The following is a 26,403-nucleotide window of genomic DNA, read 5'->3' on the forward strand; positions in this document are numbered from 1 at the left end:
GATATATAATATGGATTATGTATTTATATATTTACGTGCAAATAATTCTTAAATATATACATGCATGCATAAAAAATAATTCTACACAGCACACACACATATATCATGTAAACACAAACTTTTATTTTGGATAATAATCTTTGCACAGCTCTAATTTATTAATAAAGCACATTTAAAACAACCTTGGTTGACCAAAGTGCTGTGCAAGAAATATCTAGATCCATCCCCAAAATTAAAATAAACATTCACAAGACATTAAAAACACAAGAGGAGAAAAACGTCGCATTCAGTGTGGATGTGGACGCTCGTGATCAATGATCGGTCAGTGATCTGACCTTAAAATCAATGTGAAACTGAATAGGTAAGCAAGCTTTCGTTTTACCTTACGCTGCATCGTACAGTTCATCGCCAACCTGCATGAGAGTATCTAAAAACATAAAGCTAAGAACTAAAATGAAATAACCAACACCTCAGCGTGCGATAAAAAGGTCAAATAAATCAAATTAAATTATAAAATAAAAAGTAGGTTAAAATAAAATAATTAAATTAAATAAAATGTAAAAAAAGTATCTTGAAATATTGTAATAAAATTACAGGAATGTAATGTGTATTTATGATAAGTAAGTAATATTGCTGTGTAAGTAAATAAAATAATAATTAATATTTGAATGAAGAAAAAACAGACAGATTATATAATAGAAATAAATATTAAAAAGTACCATGATAGTGACAAAGTCATAATACTGTGACGTGAACGTAATAATAAAATAACGTAATTTAAAAAAAAAAAAACACTTCTTCTGTATTATATCTATAGATGTTGGTGTGAATATGCATCAGATAAAACATCAGGTTGGGATCATTTTTAGACATGACAATACTATAATATGTAAGTACCATGGTGATCATTCATAAATCTACTGTAATATTAATAAGAGACTTTCCAATAAATTCCCATTGGTTGACATTACAGTAGTTAATGCATTAACTTACACTGAGAATGACGTTAAATTATCATCGTTACTTCTTGGTCCATTAAATAACATTAACAGGTGCAACTTTAGATTTTAATAATGTGTCAGAAAACGTTTAGATTGCATTATTCGAAAGTGTTTCCAAAGTGTTGCCAAATTCACCTCACGAGGACCAGTTAATAATGACCGTTCCTTGAAAATGTCCCTTTTCGGCCCAAACTGATGCGGAACCCCATTAAACTGCACTTATCCTGCGGACAGATGTTTTTTTCCCTCTGGCCAGCGGTCGGGGAGGTTCACGAGCGGGCCAGATCTCGAGATTGGCCGGTTCCTGTCGAGATCCTCGATTAGTGCTGTCAGCCCCACAGCCAAGCTGTTTCTAATGAGACGTGCAGACAGAGAGATGTCGCGTCCACGGGTGGCCCTCTCACTCGAAAATGAGACTGGTCGACACGTACGCGTGACAGGGAAGGTGGGAAAGGTGACAGAGGACGGGGGTGGATGTCACGAGGGGGGGCGAGACGGGTCAGCCGAGGGCTGCCAGAAACACGAGATGAGTGACAGGTGAAGCGGGTGAAGAGATGTCAGGGAGCCGTGGCGTCTGCCATCCCAGAGACATGAGTGGATAATTACATGGTCAGTGATGTTGCTCGGCCTCTCCAGCCTCTTTATTTTCTGCCTCCTCGCACGGGTGAGTCTCCGTGAGGCCTGTGGGAAAGAGAATGACACTGATTGTTGGGCAAAATAATAGGGGTGTGCATTGGCACTGCCCTCACAATTCGATTCGATTACGATTCGCCAGGTAACGATTCGATTCATGTCGATGCTTCAAAATTCTACGGCAAATTTTTCATCAGTTGGGATGTGTCGACTTTGTGTGTTGTTGTTGTTGAAGCCAACTCAGCAGGATGCCGACGATCAACATGGTTCGTGAAGTTAGCTGTATTGATTTTAGTGTGGCAGGTTTTACACACCGCGTAAGTCTTATCTAGTTTCCCATTAAAGGAGTAGTTCACTTTTGAAAAAACTTTTGCTGATAATTTACTCACCCCCATGTCATCCAAGATGTCCATGTCTTTCTTTCCTCAGTCGGAAAGAAATTAAGGTTTTTGATGAAAACATTCCAGGATTTTTCTCCATATAATGGACTTCAATGGGAACCAGACAGTCCAAGGTCCAAAAGACAGTTAATAACAGTTTCAGATGCAGCTCTTTAAACGACACCAGACGATGAATAAGGGTCTTATCATGCGAAACGATCGGTTATTTCAAAACTTATTCCAAAAATGTAAGTTTTCTAAGGACAAATGCTAGCCTTGCTCTATTCTGTGAGGCGCGTTTGTAACGTCACGTAATACGTAATTACGTTCAAAAGGTCACGGGCGACGTAGCCAGAAGTACAGAGTCAGAGTGTTTACAAGTTGAACGCATAGGTTGAACGTGAAAACTAACTCAAACGCCGTTTACAAAAAAAGGAATTAAAAGGTAAAACAACGATGTCGGACGATTTTGATTCTGTACTTCCGGCTACGTCGCCCGTGACCTTTTGAACGTAATTACGTATTACGTGACGTTACAAACGCGCCTCACAGAATAGAGCAAGGCTAGCATTTGTCCTTAGAAAAGTTACATTTTTGGAATAAGCTTTGAAATAAGCGATCGTTTCGCATGATAAGACCCTTATTCATCGTCTGGTGTCGTTTAAAGAGCTGCATCTGAAACTTTTATTAACTGTCGTTTGGACCTTGGACCGTCTGGTTCCCATTGAAGTCCATTATATGGAGAAAAATCCTGGAATGTTTTCATCAAAAACCTTAATTTCTTTTCGGCTGAAGAAAGAAAGACATGGACATCTTGGATGACATGGGGGTGAGAAATTTATCAAAAGTTTTTTTCAAAAGTGAACTACTCCTTTAACTTTGTAGAATCCGAAATGTGCCCAGATTTGTTTTTGTGACCGCTTTCCAAGCTTTGGGTGTGTTTTTGATTACGTCTATCGCGGTCATCTCCCTCCGCCATCTTTATTGTTATGCATCTTTATGCCCCCGGACAGACTGATCTCATGAAATGGCGTATGTATGACACGCCAATTCGTATTTCCATTTTTGGCGTGCTATCAACACGCATAATCGCTTTTCAGCGTGTTTATAAACGCCGTTGACTTAACATTACATTACTGTATATATAAATATATGACCTACCCCTACCCCAACCCCATCCCTAAACCTACCCGTCACTGGGGTTAATGCCATTTATGAGTTTTCCCCTACCATCCTAGGAAAAAAATATCGCTCCCAAGATGTAGATCTACATTTTACTTCGTTTCGCTCGAACATTAAACGGCGTACATACACGCGGGATCACTCCGACATTTTCATTTCCTAGTCGCAAGTTCATTTCCTAGTTTACCGACGTGTGTCGGTGGAGGAAAAAAGCCCGCTTTGCGCAGGTGCAAAATAGGAATGAGACATGCGTTAGTGTATAAAGTCATTTGTCCAGGGTGCAAGACAGAGCCCATAGTGCTAAAATACGGCCACCGTTCATTTTTCATAAATTCTTCGACACAAATCACTACCGGACGTGTTTGTAGTTACTTTGAGCCTGTCGAACGTGCGGAGATCACAAAGATCTCTCTCATCCTCACACGCTTGTTTCATCTGGAGAGAATGATCTCTTTCTTGCCGACGACATTCCCGTCCTCCCGTTCCATCTGCCCACGAGACTCATGGGATTTCTCCCGGAGCTCTTTCATGTCCAACAGGATACAAGACAGGAATCTCAGATAGTGCTGGTGTGGATGAGAGAGGCACACGCTACAGGAAGTCCACCTCAGAGGAGAGCGTGTGTTCCTCCGTCAGCCGGTAAACGATGAGCATATGCTGGAGTCCAGGAGATCAGATGTTCACTGCAGGACTTTCACAGAACTAAGGGTCTTAGTGCACTTATCAATACATTTACCTGCTCGCATTTGGTGGAGTGCTGCTCATAACATCCAACATCAGTTTCAAGATGGTTGCACTCAAAAAGGACAAAAACAACATTATAAATTAGGATGCATTATTGGTTATACCTGTACACTCAGCAAATGTGGATCTCGCCAGCAAGCTCAGTCAACATAATACACGTTTTAAACTGAAATGAAACGAAGTGATACGAACTGAATTGAAATCAAAGACTAACAGACAGTCCACAAAGAAAACATCGGACGTGTGTCCTGCGAGAGTCGACAACTTAGGATGACCAAGTGTTAAACCAAGTGTTAAACCGACTACACATGCTAAATCGATCAATTAAAATCTAAACTGTGAAAGTAGTCTTTGATCGTGTCTAACTATGCATGCAAATGCAAATGCGAACGCGCATCACAGAACAGAGCAAAGCGAGCATTTGAGCTTATAAAACTATTTACTTTTTAAATGAGCGATCATTTCGTTTGATAAGACCCTTATTCATCGTCTGGTGTCGTTTAAAGCCCTTTGAAGCTGCACTGAAACTCTCATTTGGACCTTGAACCGTTTGGTTCCCAATGAAGTGCATTATTGTAGTCGAGACCACCTCACTCGAGTCCGAGTCGACACCGAGACCAGAGAGAGTCGAGTCCGAGTCAAGACCGAGTCCATAGAGAGTCGAGTCCGAGACCAGAGACGGTCGAGTCCGAGTCGAGACCGAGACCGGTGAGGGTTGATTACCTAATTTATTTTTATTTACTTAGAGAAATCCTTTTTTTTTTTTTTTTTTTTTTACTGAATTTACTTGGAGTTTAAAAAATATGATCAGTTTAGGGTAAAAAGGCCACATAGTAGGTGGTGTTAAAAGTAATTTTATTACAATTTGTCATGCGCAGTTGCGCACTAGAAAATCACCAATCACTGGGCGTGTCAATCAATTTAAAGAAATATTTTATTAACATACATTAATAATCATGAAAAATATTTTGAATTGAACTCGAGTGGACTCGGGAATAATTCCGAGTCCTAAAAAAAAAAAGTTCGAGTACGAGTCAATTCCGAGTCCAAATGGACACGAGTCCATGACAAGACCAAGACCATTAAAATATGGTCTCGAGACCGAGACGAGTCCGAGTCTGTAGAAAATCCTGGAATGTTTTCATCAAAAACCTTAATTTCTTTTCGACTGAAGAAAGAAAGACATCTTACTTCTTATAACATACTTAAGATATCATTTTGGCTGATTTCCTTCTTGATTGTGTTGAGAATCTTTCTACTTCTACAACACAAATTTTTACATTTTTTGCAACCCTTTTCACAAGGCCTTTCCAATTTCACTGGATTGTCACAACAATGTGTTACTTACAAAGATGCGTAAGAAATATCGGACAAAATAAACAGCAGAAACATGAATACGGTACATTAACAAATCGATGCGGAGTCAATGGATGGACGGCTCAAAGCATCTGCTTGCACTCCAAAAAACCTTTCCTTTTGACTCTGTGGAAATCAGTATTCATATCCAGACACATTCTCCTATTGTAACACATTGGTTAGTAAAAAATAAATAAATAAACACCACCCTGGAAAAAGCCCCCACAGTAGTTACGCTCTGAGCTTTGATAAAAGAAGAAACTGGCTCTTGAAAGCTTGAAGAGTCAGATCCAGCAGTCGAACAGAAGAGCCCTACAGCGAGACACGCATTCGGTCCTGCATGGTGGGCCTAAATCAATACACATTAACAGGTTAAAAGAAATGGGAGAGAGGGGCTGCGTTTACGCACTGCATCTCAATAATATCGACAGGTATGTGGTATTATATTTGTAAGAGAGAGGCAAAGAAAGACCTTGAGAGCTGCTCTATTGTATTGATGGGCTTTTGCTCTTTGCCAAAGAGGAAGCACTTTCCAGCCCGCTCTTTAATCTGAAGCAGGTCTGATGGGACTCGAGGAGGAAGACTTCAGAGCGTGCAGCGGGGGGAAAAAAAGCAAGCCCTGCTTTCTCGGCGTAATGACGAGGAAGAGGAGGAATGATAAAAACCAAAAAACACAAAAACAAACAAAGCTGAAAGAAAGAAAGCATCGGTACAGTTGGGCTGATGAGAGACGTCCGTGAGTGTTATTGTGCATGAACGCTCGTAAGTGCATGACAAGACGTCTATAAAAGCAGAGCGGAAATATGGACAAGAAGAATGTTCTGTCCTGACGAGATTTTTTTTTTTTTTTAAATTGAACTAATGTTTTCAAAACATGGACTGAAGACAATCATAGTCAAAGGGGTTTGCTAAGGTGAGACTCACATAGTGCTCACAGTGATTTTGATCAAAACACAACTGAATAGAACCCCATGAACACCTTAGCAACTGCATAGCAACATCCTAGCAACCAGCGGAACACCTTTGAAACAGTGCCCTAGCAAACAACCCAAAACACCTTATAGGATTTGCATAGCAACGCCCAACCACCCAGAACACCTTAACAATTTCATATTAATGCTCCCAACAACCAGCCAGAACACCTTAGCAACAACCTAGAAACCACCTAAAAACTACTTAGAAACCACTAGTAACCAATCCGAATACCTTATAGCAACATCCTAGCAACCAAACTACAACTGACTCAATCAATGCCCTAGCAAACATCCCAGAACGGCTTAGCAACATCCTAGCAACTACCCAGAACACCTTAGCAACTGCATAGCAACATCCTAGCAACCAGCGGAACACCTTTGAAACTGACTTTATTGCAGTGCCCTAGCAAACAACCCAAAACACCTTATAGGATTTGCATAGCAACGCCCAATCACCCAGAACACCTTAACAATTTCATATTAATGCTCCCAACAACCAGCCAGAACACCTTAGCAACAACCAAGAAACCACCGAAAAACTACTTAGAAACCACTAGTAACCAATCCGAATACCTTATCGCAACATCCTAGCAACCAAACTACACTTGACTGCATCAATGGCTGCCCTAGCAAACATCCCAGCAACTACCCAGAACACCTTAGCAACTGCATAGCAACATCCTAGCAACCAGTGGAACACCTTTGAAACTGACTATTTTGCATTGCCCTAGCAAACAACCCAGATCACCTTATAGGATTTGCATAGCAACGCCCAACCATCCAGAACACCTTAACAATTTCATATTAATGCTCCCAACAACCAGCCAGAACACCTTAGCAACAACCTAGAAACCACCTAAAAACTGCTTAGAAACCACTAGCAACCAACCTGAATACCTTATAGGAACATCCTAGCAACCAAACTACAACTGACTCAATCAATGCCCTAGCAAACATCCCAGAACGGCTTAGCAACATCCTAGCAACTACCCAGAACACCTTAGCAACTGCATAGCAACATCCTAGCAACCAGCGGAACACCTTTGAAACTGACTTTATTGCAGTGCCCTAGCAAACAACCCAAAACACCTTATAGGATTTGCATAGCAACGCCCAATCACCCAGAACACCTTAACAATTTCATATTAATGCTCCCAACAACCAGCCAGAACACCTTAGCAACAACCAAGAAACCACCGAAAAACTATTTAGAAACCACTAGTAACCAATCCGAATACCTTATCGCAACATCCTAGCAACCAAACTACACTTGACTGCATCAATGGCTGCCCTAGCAAACATCCCAGCAACTACCCAGAACACCTTAGCAACTGCATAGCAACATCCTAGCAACCAGTGGAACACCTTTGAAACTGACTATTTTGCATTGCCCTAGCAAACAACCCAGATCACCTTATAGGATTTGCATAGCAACGCCCAACCATCCAGAACACCTTAACAATTTCATATTAATGCTCCCAACAACCAGCCAGAACACCTTAGCAACAACCTAGAAACCACCTAAAAACTGCTTAGAAACCACTAGCAACCAACCTGAATACCTTATAGGAACATCCTAGCAACCAAACTACAACTGACTGGATCAATGCCCTAGCAAACATCCCAGAACGTCTTAGCAACATCCTAGCAACTACCCAGAACACCTTAGCAACTGCATAGCAACATCCTAGCAACCAGCGGAACACCTTTGAAACTGACTATATTGCAGTGCCCTAGCAAACAACCCAGATCACCTTATAGGATTTGCATAGCAACCCCCAACCACCCAGACCACCTTAACAATGTCATATTAATGCTCCCAGCAACCACCCAGAACACCTTAGCAACAACCTAGAAACCACCCAGAGCACCCTAAAAACTGCTTAAAAACCACTAGCAACCAATCCAAATACCTTATAGGAACATCCTAGCAACCAAACTGAAACTGACTGCATCACTGCCCAAGCAAACATCCCAAAACGTCTTAGCAACATCCTTGCAACTACCCAGAACACCTTAGCAACTGCATAGCAACGCCCTAGCGACCACCCAGAACACTCTAGAATCATGCAGAAGAATTTAACACTCAAAATGTCAGTCAAAGACATTTAGTTAAAGACAACTAGACAAAATTCTAGTTAAAGTACTGCACAGAAGTATGGTGATGTGAATGTAATATATAATAACATTTTGTGGGCCAAACAAACTGATGTTCATCTATTAACATTTTTCTTTAGGGAATGTTCCCTAAAGATTCAAATATTGTACAAAAACGGCTTCAACAACATAAGTATAAGCGCCTGTGTGGTTTCGGTGCAAGACCCTTGGATGAGGCTCTAGAGGGCCAGCGGGGTAAATGCTCCTGTCCCTCACTGGGGTGGTAAATAGACCATGTGATGTGGCAAGAAACCCTGTAACCCCCACAGGGGAACGGGTCCCCTCCCTCGCTGCACTCTGATACCCCTCCTCGCTCCACTGGCTGCGAGACCCTCAGCATTCCTCCAAACCATCCGCACTAAACCGGCCCGCACACACACCCCATCCTGGCACAGACACGCCCACGAGTCACCCCGGCCTTTAGGGGTCAGGCTAGCCATGGTGTTTGCCCAACACACACACACACACACACACTGGGTCACCGCTCAAGACCACTGACTGACCCGACAAGAGCCGACAACTGCTCTCTGTCTGTTAGCATTAGGCCGACCCCGGCTGAAGCAAGGTTAATCTTCCCACTTTATTTGGGGGTTTTGGATTCTGTGACCCGCTCTGAACACGCTGCTCCAGCCACCTGTAGACTGGAATGCTTTCAGAACCAAAGAACAGATCAGAGTTCTAGAGGAAAAAAAAAAAAAAAAAAAAAAAATATATATATATATATATATATATATAAAAAATATAGCAACTTTACATAGTTAAACCAACCTTAACAATGTGTGTATGTATATAAATATATATTCTACGATTTATTGTTTTCCTCCATAACTCTGATCTGTTCTTAGATCAGAGCAATTTTGCATAGCTGGGCAACAATTAATCGCATCCAAAATAAAAGTTTGTGTTTTATGTTTAAGAAAAATGTGTTATTTATATAAAAAATAGGAATATTTATATATAATATAAATTATATATAAATATACATACAATATATACATGCACATATTTCTTAAATATATACATGCATGTGTGTGTATTTACTGTAAAAAAATATTTCAAGATTTGTTATCACAACATATTTTCTTTTGTCAAATCAACTTTATAATAATTTATTTAGTTGAGATAACTTATTATTTTGAGTTTCTGATGATTAAATTAATCTCCTTCATTGTATTAACTCACTTTTTCCAGTTCAATCAACTTAAAATTTTAAGGCAACCAAGTTACTTACTTTTTTAAGTTAAACCATCAATATTTTTTTTACAGTGTACATACAAAATATACCCAGTACAAACACACACATGTATTATTATGTAAACACAAACTTTTATTTTGGATGTGATTATGCCCAGCACGTATATACATATATATATATATATATGTATATACATATATATATATATATATATATATGTATGTACATATATATATATATATGTATGTACATATATATATATATATATATATATATATATATATATATAATACATAATACACATATATGGTACAGTATATACATTTTATCCAATGTACTTCAAATAACACCATAGTAGTATTAAAGTAATCTTTGCAGGATTATCTGCAAAATGATACACAGATTTTAGTACCAAAGTACTACTGTATACCATGGTATCATTTTTGTGAAGAATGGTCCAAAATCCCACTTCTTTTGACCTACTTTTTGGTTAGTGGATGTCGCTGTGGTCCTGAACCGAGATGACAAAGACAGATGTAAATAAAACGCCTCCTGAAGTCTCTTGTTCCTCCTTCAAACACACACACACACACACACACGGCCGGAGCTTCACTCCTATGGGATTTTCAAGGGCAGTATTTCAAAGAGCCATGCTGTGCTTACATCAGTCAGAGAACAGTGGAAGAACCAGGATTATGGGTTTGAACCACAAGCGCTCAAACACACGATTAGCGCCAGATTCATGGCTTTAATGTTTGGGCATGTTAATTTCTCAGTTTCTAAGTTTTCACCTCTTATTCAAAGGCTTAGCTTGATGATGCTGTGAATGAGTGTGGAATTATGGGAGTTGTTGTCTTCAGCGTTACTGCCTATGGAAAGCAATCCGACGGGACTCGTGTCATGAATGAGCTAATATGTAAAATTTTATTAAGCAGGGCAGGGCCAAGCATGTTTTTATTATGCTTATATGCCGCCGTTTTGTTGTTTATGTTTATTTTGCGATTAAAGTTACGATTAAAGTTACATTTAAAGTTCGGCTCCTTCTTTCCTGAACTTGAACTTTGTTACAGTTGCGTTTGATCACTTAAACAAACATTATTTCATTTATTTTTATTTTTTTTTTGTTTATAAAATACAAAGAACAGAATTTAACTTTAATAATATTCTTAATATCATTAATAATAATATTTAATTTGAATTTTATTTAATTCTAATAAAACAGCCTCAAGTGCTGTATTACTACTCGTACATGACACTTTTTTTGAATAATTAAAAATGTGGGGTAACGCAGCGCTGTTTGATTTGTTTTGAGTGTGTGCAGTAAGCTAGATCGATATTAGAATATCATATTAATAAAAGTTGGTTGACTTGTGTTGTTAAATGGCATGCAATTCATTTTAAAACATTGCATGGTTATGTGGAGAAAATGATTTTATTTTATTACTGTTACTATATACTGTAAATAAAGCTCTTTCTGATTAAGCCATGTAAGCCACTTAACAGAATAGTGTTGTTTGATTTACTTTTCTTTCTTTTTTTTATAAACATGTGAGATGTAAATCAAGAAAACAAGAGATGCACGCAATAAGTCTAACCATGTTGAGCTATAAAACAATGATTTGTTTTCTGTAAATAAAGGTATCCAAACAGCATAATATGTGAAAGAATCTTTAGTGTTTCCATGGTTTCTAGGGAACCGGAATTCGAGGGTAACACAGAAATGATGTCATTGACACTGTTAAAATTGCTAATTTCCCTGGATTTAAAAATTGTTGGAAACATTTGGAATAATGTAAGTATACATATAACATTGCTCTAGTGGTTTTTGGATATTTTAATCTAAAAAAATCTTACATATTGTGCCTTTAAGTTTCATGGATGGTAAAAATAGACTAAATTATCTTAAAATATATTTATATATATATATTTTTGGAAACATTTGGGATAATGTAAGTATACATATAACATTGCTCTTGTGGTTTTTGGATATTTTAATCTAAAAAAAATCTTACATATAGTGCCTTTAAGTTTCATGGATGGTAAAAATAGACTAAATCATCTTAAAATATATTTATATATATTTTTGGAAACATTTGGAATAATGTAAGTATACATATAACATTGCTCTTGTGGTTTTTGGATATTTTAATCTAAAAAAATCTTACATATAGTGCCTTTAAGTTTCATGGATGGTAAAAATAGACTAAATTACCTTAAAATATATTTATATATATTTTTGGAAACATTTGGGATAATGTAAGTACACATATAACATTGCTCTAGTGGTTTTTGGATATTTTAATCTAAAAAAAAAAATCTTACATATAGTGCCTTTAAGTTTCATGGATGGTAAAAATAGACTAAATTATCTTAAAATATATTTAGTGATTTAGGGTATTTTGCCAGACAGTCTCATTTGTGGGATGCTTACATATTCCTCTGCCATTATCACCTTCTGTTTGTTGTAATCTCGCAAATATTGGTGTGAAGCGGAGCAGAAAACAAACCAACAGGAAACACTAAGAAGCCCGTTGATACTCATTAACGGAAACTTCATGTGGGAAATCGGTTGCTCAGCAGAGGAGATATCCAACCTTGAGTTCCTTTCATTAACCCTCCATGTTTATTCATTAATGCTGCCTCTTACACTTGCAACGCAAGCTGAGAACAACGACCTGATACACAACACAACGCTATGTTTTTCTTTCGCTCGATAAACAAAGAAACACTGTGTTGTGGAAGACGTGTTTGTCTAACGGTGACACGCACACATGGACTAATCAACTCCTCGTTTGCAGTTCTGAGCGGTTCTTCAACCTTCTTTCCAGCTGTTACGGCAAACAAACTTCAAACGAAACTCAAGGACTCCAGTTCCTCTTCAAAAGTAGGTTAAAAAGGATCTTATCTGTTGCAGTCTCCTTATAGTGCCTCAAAGAAAGACTTTTAAGCATACCTTTATATCTCAATCCCCACCTGAAAGTGACACGCTCTATTCAGACTATATACAGATCTCGCAATCTGGAGATCGCACAAGCATTATGGATGGAGAACAACATTTCTCAATCTGTTTTACCATCCATCCATCTTTCACAACTGGCTGCGTCTAAAATCACATACTGTATTCATACTTTGCACATAACGTCACAAGTACTGTCTGGCGGGCAAGAACGCTGTTCCCTTTCAAGGGAACTTCGAGCTGCGTTTGAGACGCGGTGGGAACGCTCTGCGTGATTGCGTCGCGAAACATCTGTATAATCAGTCCGAGACGTCACAGACCAGGAAACTATAAAGCACCCCTAAAAACAGACCGCGACAGCTTTTGTACCTTCGATCTCCGTACTCTGTCCTTGTCTATTTACTTTCGAGTCAAGTGGCGTGTTATCTCTACGCATTTTGAGCTATCCGTGTGTATCCACGTGTATGCATGTATGTCTATGCCATTAACGTCCGACACGCCGTCAAATGTCCGCGCGAAATGGAAGGGGAACACTCATAAATGGCATTAACCCCAGTGACGGGTAGGTTTAGGGACGGGGTTGAGGTAGGTCATATATTTATATATACAGTAATGTAATGTTAAGTCTACGGCGTTCATAAACACGCTGAAAAGCGATTATGCGTGTTGACAGCACGGCAAAAATGGAAATACGAATTGGCGCGTCATACACGCGCTACTTCATGAGATCAATCTGGACAGCGGATAACTTTACATCTGAGGCGTCCAAATACTCAATTTGTCCATTATTTATTCCTAAAGAAACACGATAATGTATAAAAGGCTACATTACCTTGTATCTATACGTTATGGCCCCGTAGAAGCAGTTTTTGTAAAAAATAGGCTAACGATTGCGCCATAACGAATCGACTCTCTGTCGCACAGTAGAGAAATAGAGTGCCGAAGATGTGATGTCACTTGTAGGCCCAAACGCGGAAGTGAGTTAGCATTTTATTAGCACTTCCGTTTCCCTCGCCCTAAAGTCTATGGGTTTTTTGAATGAGTTTTTGCTAAATCGCCTGAAATAAGGTCTGTGGTTAACAAAGCCTCAATATTTTCACGTTTTGATCTATGACATAAAACAAGGGAGAAGCCCATAGAGAGTAGGGTGACCACCCGTCCCGCGTAGCGCGTGCGCGCACAGCGTTTGAAGCCCAATTCATGCGTCCCGCAAATTGAGACCGTGTCACGCATAATCAATGCTTGCTCAAAAAAAAAAAAAAAAAAAAAAAAAAGTCGGTCAGTCCTCGAGACCCAGGCAGCCAAACGTTGTGCCTGAACTCGTTCACGTTCATGAACTCGTTCATATTGTGGGTGAACTGAACGTATTGTTTTACTGCCTGTCCTGATTAACGTGTGAACGCGTTCATTCTGGTGTCTGTGAACGCACGTTCTCTCAGTTTAACTTCGTTCAATGGGGTGCCAGATTTCTATAGAGCCTTCCAGGCGAAAGCCCGGCTAAACCTCAACGTAAACAGGGCTTAATATGTAGCGAAAAAAAACACCCAATCTGGCAACACAAGCCACCAGTGTCGCACCGCGGCCGCCGTCGACAAATATGATAATTTAAACGGATTTTATAACGAGGTCGGTGAAGATGGGAACAATCTTACATTTCTGTGCAAACTTTGAACTGAACTAGTTCATTTTAAAATGTGTGAACTAAACTTTGAACTAGTTCAGAAAGTGAGAACTTCCCCAAGACCATAGACATATGTCTATGCCCCAAGACTGGTTGCCACTCCCACGTGACCTGCTGACTAGGTTGATGTCAACTTTTTCATTGTTGTCATGACAGCACACCTTGTCGTTCCGTGAACCTCTGGAGTTGTGAGTTTAGAATTTTTTTCGACTTTTTTTAAAACTGTTCCTGTGGTGTTGAGGAACTATAATTCCTGTTAATCCTATAATTTCATATTTTTATTTATTTAAAGTGAATTAATTGTAATGAAAAATAAATCAAATTAAATAGCTAAAGTAAATCGTAAGTTGAAGTGCATCTGTCAATTCATTGAATGTTCAAAATATTCATTTTATTTAGAAAAAAAAAAACACATTGGTTGGCCTATTCATGAGAATATATCAGCAATTACAGATGTTTAGGGAATAGGGCATTATTAATGTATGTGCTTTTTTTTTTTTTTTTTAACAATTATTCATGTACAAACAGTAAGGCAATAGTAACAATTCTAGATATGGGTAAACCACTATCAGAGTCTTCCCGTGGGATGGGGGCACCGCCGCGCCAAGCAGTGTCCCACATTGTCCCTCAGAAACATACCCCTTGTCCCCCCTTGGGCTTATTAGCAGGTGGTCACCCTAATAGAGAGTCATAAAGTTACTCCTGCTCTCCGTCTCTGTGAGATTCAGATTTCACTCGGCACAGCTACTAGAAGACACACAGGTTGCTCACGTGACGTGCTCAGGTTGAGTCTGCGATCAGCTTTTAACAGGCTTCAATTTTCTCCGTTGAAATCAATGGGGTCGCTGTGTCCTTTTCTTTTACTGTCTATCTATGGGTATCACAGCTCACTCATTAAGAAGAGCGAGCTTTAATTTAAAGCGACTTGCAAAGCTCTTTGAGCGGGACAGACATATTTACATTTAAAAGATCCAAAGTGGCTGACTGCAGTTCCTCTGTCCTTAATTGCAGCCTTCAGTTGTCCATGAATGTATCCGCTTCATTGCGGCTCTCATTAACTGGCAGAGGCCAGAGCGGCATGCACACACACACACACACACACACACACACACACACACACACTGTGTTTTTTCTTGCTCTCCTTCCCTCGTTCTCTCTCTATTCCTCCTTCACTCTCTCCATCTGTTTTTACTCTAAAGGGTGTGACAAGACCACAACAAGCTGGCAAAGACGAACTGAGAAAGACACAAACAATCTGTAGGGATTACGCTCTAATCCTGTTTGCACTTTTATCCCGGCTGTGTTTTTAAGGGGGGGGTCACACTTTCTGACAGCGGATTAAACGAGACCTTCCTTCATCTAGTTATGGATGGACTTTGGCAAATTAGCCGAACGAAAGTGATTGCTTTCTCCAATCTCTCGCCCGGCTGTAAGACTCCGCTACAGCGCAAACAGATTCCAGGCGAGTCGTGGGATAATGAGGCTGGCGTGATGTTTGAAATGCAGATACAGGTTATCCTGCGCTCTGAGCTTCACAAGGATCAAACACGCGGAGAGTCGGGACGTGCTAATGCTTATTTACAAAGAAAGATAAATATACATTTGGTGAGAAGAGTTGCAGTTTAAAGCGATTTATAATGAATATATGCGACACTAAATTCTACACATACAAAGAAATAAAATGCACGTCTGTACCACAAATTAATTGAATAAATAACAATAATAAATATTGCAATGTACTGTGATAACAGTTTCTGGAATCCCTAATTCGGTATTATGTAGTCTCTTTTCTGGCAAAAATAAAATAACTTAAAATAACATAAAATAATATAAATAAATATACACTGGTTACACTAAAGTTGCATTTTATAAGGTGGAAGACTTGTCCATTATATTTACATAGTGCTTGTTGTTTTATAAAATAAAGAAGGAATAACGTACGAGTAATACAAATTTTACCGCATTAAAGGACATTTTTGCAATCACTCTGACGCACTGCCTCTCTCATTGCCAACATTTAGTTGAAAATTATCTGCCGATTTATGTTCACACACACATTCAGCTGCCTGAATAACTTTTTGAAGTGAAATACACACCAGGCTATTAGAAAGTGTGCAGAGAGCCGGTGGCGTACGAGGGGTCGCTGCGTCAGTCCTGCGGGTCCCAGCGGAGAGATCGGATCCAGCGAGTATCACAGCACAGATCTCCATTTCTCTGCTCATTTATCCCACACGGATACACAGGTGCTGCTGTTCACAGCCTGAACACATCACTCAACAGCCCTGGACTCAACACACACACACAAGCATGCAAACACACACACAACACATACACAAGCATCCAAACACACACACAACACACAAAAACGCATAAGCGTGCAAACACACACACACACACACACAAATGCACGCAAACGCATAAGCATGCAAACACACACACACACACACACACGCATAAGCATGCAAACACATGGGCACAAACACACACACACACACAAATGCATAAGCTTGCAAACACACACACACACACAAATGCATAAGCATGCAAACACATGGGCACAAACACACACACACACACACAAATGCATAAGCGTGCAAACACACACACACACACACAAATGCATAAGCATGCAAACACATGGGCACAAACACACACACACACACAAATGCATAAGCGTGCAAACACACACACACACACAAATGCATAAGCATGCAAACACATGGGCACAAACACACACACACACACACAAATGCATAAGCGTGCAAACACACACACACACACAAATGCATAAGCATGCAAACACATGGGGGCACACACACACACACACACACACAAACGCATAAGCGTGCAAACACACACACACACACACACACACAAATGCACGCAAACGCATAAGCATGCAAACACACACACACACAAACAAACAAACAAACGCATAAGCATGCAAACACAAGGACACGCGTAAGCATGCAAACACACACACACATCCACATACGCACGCACACACACACAAGGACACACACACACACACACACACAAACACATTAGCATGCACACATACAGACACACACACAAGGATACACACACACACACAGACACATACGCACACACAAACGCACACAAATGCTTAAGCATGCAAACACACGGAGACACACACACACACAAACGTATAAGCATGCAAACACACGGACAGACACACACACACACCCACATGGACACACACGCACGCACACACACACACACACGGACACACACAAACATTGACACAAACACACTTCGGCACGCACACACATGGTCACACACACGAACACACACACAAACAGATGCATACGCACACATGTGAACACACACGGACACACACATGGACAAACAGACACATACACACACACACACACACAAACACGCGAATGCACACGGACACACACATAAGCATGCACACACACGGACACACATAGACACACACACACAGACGCACATACACGGACACACACAGACACCCACATGGACACACACAAGCATACACACACACACGGACACACACAAACATTGACACAAACACACTTCGGCACGCACACACATGGTCTCACACACACGAACACACACAAACGGATGCATACGCACACACGTGAACACACACGGACACACACATGGACAAACACAGACACATACACACACAGACACACACACACACACACACAGACAGACGCACAAACACGCACACACGGACACACACAGACACACAAATAGACGCACACACAGCGTTCCTTAAAAAGTGGACACTTAAGTCCCACATTAAAACGTCTGAGCGTCATTACATTAGACAATGTCAGATCCATATATCAGATGAATGGCGAAGCAAATGTAACATGGCACTGATTTACAGACGACACTTGATCTGACAGTCAGATATTTTTAAGTGTGACTCACATACTGTACTCTTCTGGCCTGCTGTACACACGGCTCCTAAAATACACTCAGATCAGATCATGATCAAACCGTCCGCTGCATATAAAACAAGTGTTCAACGATCACACACACTTACTGTAACTGATGACATCTGAACTTTATCAGAAGAACTGCAGCGGATCATGTGCGGCTGGTTAGCAGGACGTTTCCCAGCTGCTGAATGCTGTTACTGCATCATCCAATTAAAATTAATATCATATTAATCTGCAAGGACACATTAAAATGATCAAAAGTGACATTTACAAAACACTCTAATTCAAATAAATGTTCTTTCGAAGTTTGTATTCATCAATGAATCCGAAAGAAAATGTTTCATAGTTTCAACAATATTGTTTTCACCATTGATAATAATCAGAAATGTTTCTTGAGCATCAGATCATCATATTAGAGTGATTTCGGAAGGATCATGCGATACTGAAGACTAATGATACTGAAAATACAGCTTTGATCACAGGAATAAATTACATTTTACAATATATTCAAAAAGAAATCTGATATTTTTTTAAAACTTTCTTTAAAACTTAACTTCAGCCTTGGTGAACATGAAAGAACATTAAACATTAAAAAAAAAAAATCTTACCTACACCAAATGGTGGTGTTTTTTGACAATATACATTATTTGCAACAATTATTTAATTCACAATTATACTATTGTCTATGATTACCAAGGATGCTGAATTGCTGCTCAAAAAAAAAACATTGCTTATTATTATCATCATCAATGATGAAAAATTCATATTTTTGTGGAAACAGTGACGCATTTTTATTGCAAACATTACCCAATTGTGACAATATACGTCACTTTTGATCTATTTAATGCATCCTTGCTGAATAAAAGTATTGATTTCGTTCTAATTTAATGTAAATATTACACTAAGCAGCAATATTTTGGTGTTCTCCATCATGAATTCGGCATCATTCACAAACTATCACAAAGTCGTCAGAAAAACTGATTTGGCTTTAAGATTAGAGAGATGCTATAACGAATAGAATAAGGTCTCATTTGTTAACATTATTTAATGTATGAAATAACATGAACTAACAATGAGGAATACAGTATTTATTAATCTTTGTTAATGTTACTTAATCAAATAACAGCTGTTCATTGATTGTTCAGTTCACGGTGCATAACTATGTTAACAAATACAACCTTTGATATAAATAATGTATTAGTAAATGGTGAAATTAAAGGAGTAGTTCACTTTTAGTCGAAAAGAAATTGACGTTTTTGATGAAAACATTCCAGGATTTTCTCCATATAATGGACTTCAATGGGGACCAAACGGTTCAAGGTCCAAAAGAGAGTTTTAGTGCAGCTTCAAAGGGCTTTAAACGACACCAGACGATGAATAAGGGTCTTATTTAGCGAAACGATCGGCCATTTAAAAAATAAATAAAAAAATTTAAGTTTTATAAGCACAAATGCTCGCCTTGCTCTGTTCCGTGATGCGCGTTCGTGACTCTCCTGTTCGAACTTGTTCATCAAATCAAACAAATCTTTTTTCGAGTCATGACTCAAACGGTCTTATTCATCGTCTGGAGTCGTTTAAAGCCCTTTGAAGCTGCATTGAAACTCTCATTTGGACCTTGAACCATTTGGTCCCCATTGAAGTCCATTATATGGAGAAAATCCTGGAATGTTTTCATCAAAAACCTTAAATTCCTTTCAACTGAAGAAAGAAAGATATGGGCATCTTGAATGACATGGGGCTGAGTAAATTATCAGCAAAAGTTTTATTTTTAAAAGTGAACTACTCCTTTAATAATAACTAAGATTAATAAATGCTGAACTAGTATTGTTCATTCTCAGAACTACTGAACCTTATTGTAAAGTGTTACCAATGATTCTCAAGGCTATACATATACACGAATGCTTCCTCTTCCTCTCTCTCTCTCTCTCTGTGTGTGTGTGTGTGTGTGTGTGTACTAGACCGTCTTCATCTTCTCCAGGTGTCTTATTTACGGCCTGTCTGCGGTGAGCGATGGATCAGCTGAGAGAAGGCCGCTCATCAGCTGATGTTTACGGTATAACCTCCTCCTCGCCCGCGGGGGAACTACAGAAGAGAGAGGGAACATTAACATGTCAAATCCAGAAACGTGAGGGACACTGATTGAGGGTTTTCATCAAGATCGCTTGTTCATAGAGAAACATCTGGTAATTATTTGTTCAAACACTTCAAAATGGATCTCAGGAGAGGCTTGTAGATTTTAGTCAGCGAAACAATAACTTACCGCAGTTTAATAACAAGCTTGGGAAGGAATCAAAGGGAAATATCATTTGTCATAACGCCTCCCGGTGCTTTTTGGATGAACGAAGGCATCCCGCCTGAAAGAGACTAATAGTTATATTACAAAGATTCACAACTGGCTGTCTGTTCCCCGCGCGCCTCTCCATCTCTCCTCCTGCCGACGCGCGCTTCAGGTTCCCCCGCTTCCATCCCCCCCCCCATCGCCCGCGAGAGATACCGATGGAAGTGAATGCTTTAAAACTTTATTAGTCGACACTGTGTGCCACATGCCGTTTCAGTAGCGCCGCCGCCAGCAGAGCCCGCGGATTTATGGCTTATGACATGCGCATATTTAATTTGTAACCTTATACTTCCTGTTCCTCGCGTCTGGCCTCAGAACCGCAGAACTGTACGGGTCCGAGGGGTCAGAGGTTAAGTAAAGCAGGGGAAGTGCTGGATGCGAGGAGCCGAGGGTTGCGGTGACACGGGGCTCTCGGACGCAACGCTCCGGGTTCAAAGGTTTAGCTGTGATTCCAGCGGGACGCCGGAGCGCGCGATCACAGGAGCTCGTAAAGAGGAAAGGAGAGAGTTGCGTTTGATTTGGACGATGTTTCAGAAAGTTACAACCAGGATCCTCTTACAAGCTCTCTCTCTCTCGGCTTCTGTCTGCAGATCATGACACCTTTACATCCACATGCCCAGTAAACCCCCGGGGACCAGTGACCGAGCGCGTAACACGCCCCACTGGCTCCTCTGTGGCGCGCCGTCTTGTGTAAACATATAAGTTTATTTAGTGTGAAGGGCCCGTGGAGTTGGATGCTCTTGCCTCAGTAGGAGATCTTCATAAAGGCTTGTCCTCCCTGACAGAGACACATCAGACATGATGAGAGGTGAGTTAAGGCCAGACGAGACCGGACAAACGCATGGATCAATCTCACAGGCTTCAGACAGGCTGTAATGCAATTTCTTCAGTTAAAATCAATATATATATATATATATATATATATATATATATATATAGAGGACTGTCAAATGATTAATCGCGATTAATCGCATCGCATCCAAAATAAAAGTTTTTGTTTACATAATGGGTGCACTGTGTATAATTGTTTTATATATATATATATATATATATATATATATATATACACGTGCTTGTATATATTTAAGAAATATTTTCATGTATATACTGTTTATAGATTTATATATCATATATAAATATTATATATATAAATAATATTTTTTTCTTAAATATAAATGCATATACATGTGTGTATTTATATATATACAAGATAATTATGCACTCACATATATTATGTAAACACAAACTTTTATTTTGGATGCGATTAATCGTTTGACAGCCCTATATATATACATATACTGTATGTGTATATATATTAGGGGTGTAACAATATATCGTGCCACAATATATCGCAATACAAAAATGCTACAATATGTATCATGGATATAGTTCCTCAAAATAAGTTACTGTGTGATAAAAAATTCTCCCAAAAGTTTTAGTCTCAGTACTACATTAAACCACTATATATAATATTGACTATAATGTATAATAATTCAAAGGGGGAATATTTGTGTGTCCTGATAATGCCAAATGACTTATGCAACTTGACCAGTAAAAAGTGTCCAACATTATTTGAAATATATCTAAATATATTAAAAATATCTAGTCAGAAAAAATCATCAGCTTCAGAATAATGAATATTTTTATTCTTGTGTCTCTATTGTCCTTGGGTTTCCAGCACCAAGTCCAAGCCTAATTCATTTAAACCCACAATGTAATATCAAAGTTAGCATTTTAATCTAAATCTGTTTCTTGTATTCGTCAGACTAACATATCAATGGATGTATGGATTATACCATATTAACGACTATGCATATAAAATGGGATATGAGAATGTTTTTTAATATTTAACATTCAGACAATGACACTCATCAGCTTTAATACAGCAATGCATCTAAAAATAGTCCTAACTCTCACTGGATTATAATATTATATATTGTATTGTGTTATATACTGGCAAAAGGATTGTTTGGATCTGATATTTCCTTCTTCTGACACACAACAGCAAAAGACATCTGGCTTAAAACCCTTTTCTTTTGTAAAAAAATACTAACGGCCTAAGACTTTTGCACAGTATCTATACCCAAACGATCATGTCTCTTTAAAAATAATATCAGGAAGAGCTTTTGAACTATTTCCCAGTTTTGATATTGGCAAACCTGGTTCTGAGAACATCACAGCATATTTAATAGTGTCTATCTTCAAGGATGCAACCAAATATTCAAGACTGGGTTAAGACAAAATTATATGAAATATCCACTAATTCAAATGTAGAAGATCAGACCACCTCAATTTCTATGATGGTCGCAGCCTATTCATTTTAGTACAGCATTGCATCACTGTTATACCAGTATGTGAAATAAGCAGTACAGACCCTAAAGGTGAAAGGTCATCTGTTCGCGTGAGCCCAGCAGGTGTTTGACTGCAACGACAGACAATTACACAAAATGAACAGCAAAACAAAATCAATTAAATGCCTTTAACATCTTCATCTCAGTGAAATCAATATGTTAGTTTGGGAGAATAGATTCATAAACATCATTCATGACCAGTTGTAATCAATTAACCTTAACTACAGAGACGCATATTAACCAGTCACTGAATATAGAGTCTTATTTCGCATGAATCACCAGACAAAAATAGCTTCATGAAAATGCAACTTTCTGCACCTGTGAATTTGAAATGACCTTTATGTTATCAGAACTAACCAAGAATAATGTTAACCAATTTCATAATACGAACCGATACTGAGTTAAGTTAAACAAGGCCCCTCAATGTCCTGCATCTTCATGAGTCCTGACTCCAGCGTTTGCTGATATCTGGACGGTGACTTCCTGGCCTCCCGGGACACTCGCGTCTTGCTTTGAGTCGTGAGCGTGTCTCTTGGCTGTTGTCAAGCAGATGGAAGACATTAAGACAGACAGACAGCAGGTAAATCACAGAGAGCCAGTGCTAACCAAGAGCAGACACACACACACACTAGCGTTTAGCTTACAGCTGCGCAGGAGGACACACAGATACCGAGAAGAGTTTAAACACAAGCAGATGCTGATTTAAAGCTGAAGAGTCACTTTTACAACACTAGCAGTTGCACAGTACAATGATTGTTTCCAAATATGTTTCCTGTATTCGTCAGACTAACAGGTCAATGGATGCGTGTGTGGAATATGCCATATTAATGACTATGCATTGCATACTAAAATGGGAAATGAGAATGTTTTTTAATATTCAGACGATGACACACACCAGCTTTAATACAGCAATGCATACTTTAAGTAAAATAAAAAAAAAAAAATCATGCCTTTCATGAAACAGCCACAAAAACTATGATTATATTTAAATATTGTTACATTTCATTAAAATAATACAAACTTTAATTATTATTACTATATACTACTACTAATAATAACAATTGTAGTATGAATATATTTTATTGAAATAATATTTTTTTTAAATGTTTAACAATAATAATGTATTATTATTAATAATGATACAAATTGTATTAATAATAATAATAATAATACGATATACAATTGAATGATTATTCATTCCAATTATACATCATAATTAGATTCATAATAAGAACTACATTTATAATACAAAAATCTTCATTATTTTTCATCTATACTTAATTTTAATAATAATGAGGAATACATTATTGTTGTTATTTTTATTAACAACTGAACCATTTATATGTGTAGGATGATATATATACTGTATATAACTCCAATATATTACTCAGTATATAGGGCTGTCAAATGATTAATCACATCCAAAATAAAAGTTTGTGTTTACATAATATATGTGGATGCACTGTATTTTATATATATAAAAATACACACACATGCTAGTATATAGTATATATTTAAGAAACATTTTCATGTATATAGATTTATATTATATAGAAATATTTTATATATAAATAATATTTTTTTCTTAAATCTATACATGCATGGGTGTGTATTTATTTATATATATATATATATATATATAATAATTATACACAGTGCACCCCCATATATTATGTAAACACAAACTTTTATTTTGGATGCGATTAATCGTATGACAGCCCTAATATATATATATATATATATATAATAATTATTTTTAGTAAACAATATAATGATAATTAACTGTGGACTGTTTAAGGAAATTGGTACTTTAAAATAGAGCATAAAATTAATTTCAACTGTGTGTTGTGAATAATCAATCCTTCAAACCTGTGCTTTATACTAATAGTATTTTGAGATGAATCTGAACACAATCTACCGAGGGTTCCTGAATATAACCCAGAACTGAATCTGCCATAGGAGAGAAAGATTGAGCAACAGTGTCTGCCTCCGTCCTAATACTCACGTCTGGCCTACAGAAACACACATGAGGAGCGTCTGAGAGGCTGATCCAGAGTCAGTGAGGTCTGTGAGGATCCAGCTGTGCTGAGCAGACTGTGAAATCCTCCCCGCCAAGACCAACACAAGAGGAGGGTCCCGAATACACCCGCACGCCATTGTGGAGCCCCGGCAGGCACTTCCCCTATCCCAGCATGCAACAGACTCCGTTCGCCAGGCTGACGGAGGGGAGGGGCGAGACGAGACGTATTTATTCATTCCTTTGATTTGCAGGTGAGTGTATTCTTCTTATTTCCAGCGTTAGCCATTCCCTTTGTAGTGTGTGTTCATTTAAAGACGACGCCGGCTGAAAGATTTAGACCACGAGTCCCTAAAGAGAGAAATAATAGACAATCGTCACGAATCATTGATGATTTAGATACAAGAGTTAGAAGAGGCCTCTCATGTATCAGTCGACATTCATTTCTATTTTTAAGAATTCATTTAAATAATTCAATTAAATGTATTTAATTAATATATTTTAGATATGAATCTTTATTTTTTAAATTAACAATTTATTTCTAAATATGTTTAGACATTTTTTTGTTATTAAACGAAAGCATCATATTTTTGAGAAAATGTATTCCCTTGTAATATTGTATGTCAAAGTTAAAGTGTGCGTGTTGAGTCAAACACATAATCACCGATTGTCTCTCGTCCCTCTCTCTCTCCGCGCCGGATTGCTATTAACCCCCCGAGGAGGTTCACAGTGGTCCATTGAGAGGTGGCTAAGCTAATCTTGATTGATTTTTTCTTGAACGGCGCACATCTCTTTCAGTGGTTAACGTGCTATATAATCTGTAGCCTGGGACCATGTTAATTCACTCAGCTGGACCAGAGAGAAACCATTCTGTGAGAGAAGGATAACTCTATAGGTGAACAATAAAGACACAGTGAGAGCAAATGGGCCGTGCAACTCGCTCCATGGTTTGTTTGCATTTGCTATTTGCGTTACTTGTGCATGATTGGACCTGAGAGCTGCGATCATGAGCCCTTAATAGCGCACGAGAATGACATGAAGAGCACATCTATAGAGCTGAAGGCATTGGTTGAATATCTGATCAATTTCAAAGTATACAATAGAATAATTTCAGCACGGATGAGCAACTTATTACAGGTTCCGGATGAGGATCAAACCAGCGGCCAAACAGTTTCACATTTATTACTGTAATGCAGAAAAATAAAGAGAGAAAGATGGTAATGTATGCATGCATTAAAGGAGTAGTTCACTTTAAAAAAAAAACTTTTGCTGTTAATTTACTCACCCCCATGTCATCCAAGATGTCCACGTCTTTCTTTCTTCAGTCGAAAAGAAATTAAGGTTTTTGATGAAAACATTCCAGGATTTTTCTCCATATAATGGACTTCAGTGGGGACCAAACGGTTCAAGGTCCAAATGAGAGTTTCAGTGCAGCTTAAAAAGGGCTTTAAACGACACAAGACGATTAATAAGGGTCTTATCAAGCGAAACGATCAATTA

General features: G+C 38.5%; 2 long non-coding RNA genes across 3 annotated transcripts; both read right to left on the bottom strand.

The window, feature by feature from the left end:
- Positions 1–43: 43 nt before the first annotated feature.
- On the bottom strand, positions 44–18,412 carry LOC120488990 (uncharacterized). The gene is made up of 3 exons (XR_016146559.1): positions 18,187–18,412; positions 16,356–16,541; positions 44–1,682 (listed from the first exon to the last, which is right to left on the bottom strand). It is a non-coding gene; the product is annotated as an uncharacterized LOC120488990 (long non-coding RNA).
- A 1,723-nt stretch (positions 18,413–20,135) lies between these two features.
- LOC120489058 (uncharacterized) lies at positions 20,136–25,922 on the bottom strand. 2 transcript variants are annotated; one of them, XR_016146561.1, is made up of 5 exons: positions 25,568–25,922; positions 24,892–25,254; positions 23,278–23,422; positions 22,910–22,957; positions 20,136–21,313 (listed from the first exon to the last, which is right to left on the bottom strand). It is a non-coding gene; the product is annotated as an uncharacterized LOC120489058 (long non-coding RNA). The 2 variants fall into 2 exon arrangements; XR_016146560.1 differs by lacking the exon at positions 20,136–21,313 and having other exon boundaries at positions 22,577–22,957; positions 25,568–25,921.
- Positions 25,923–26,403: the final 481 nt, after the last annotated feature.

This window comes from Pimephales promelas, chromosome 14 (assembly GCF_988280905.1).
Source record: "Pimephales promelas chromosome 14, fPimPro1.hap1.1, whole genome shotgun sequence".
Classification (NCBI taxonomy): domain Eukaryota; kingdom Metazoa; phylum Chordata; class Actinopteri; order Cypriniformes; family Leuciscidae; genus Pimephales; species Pimephales promelas.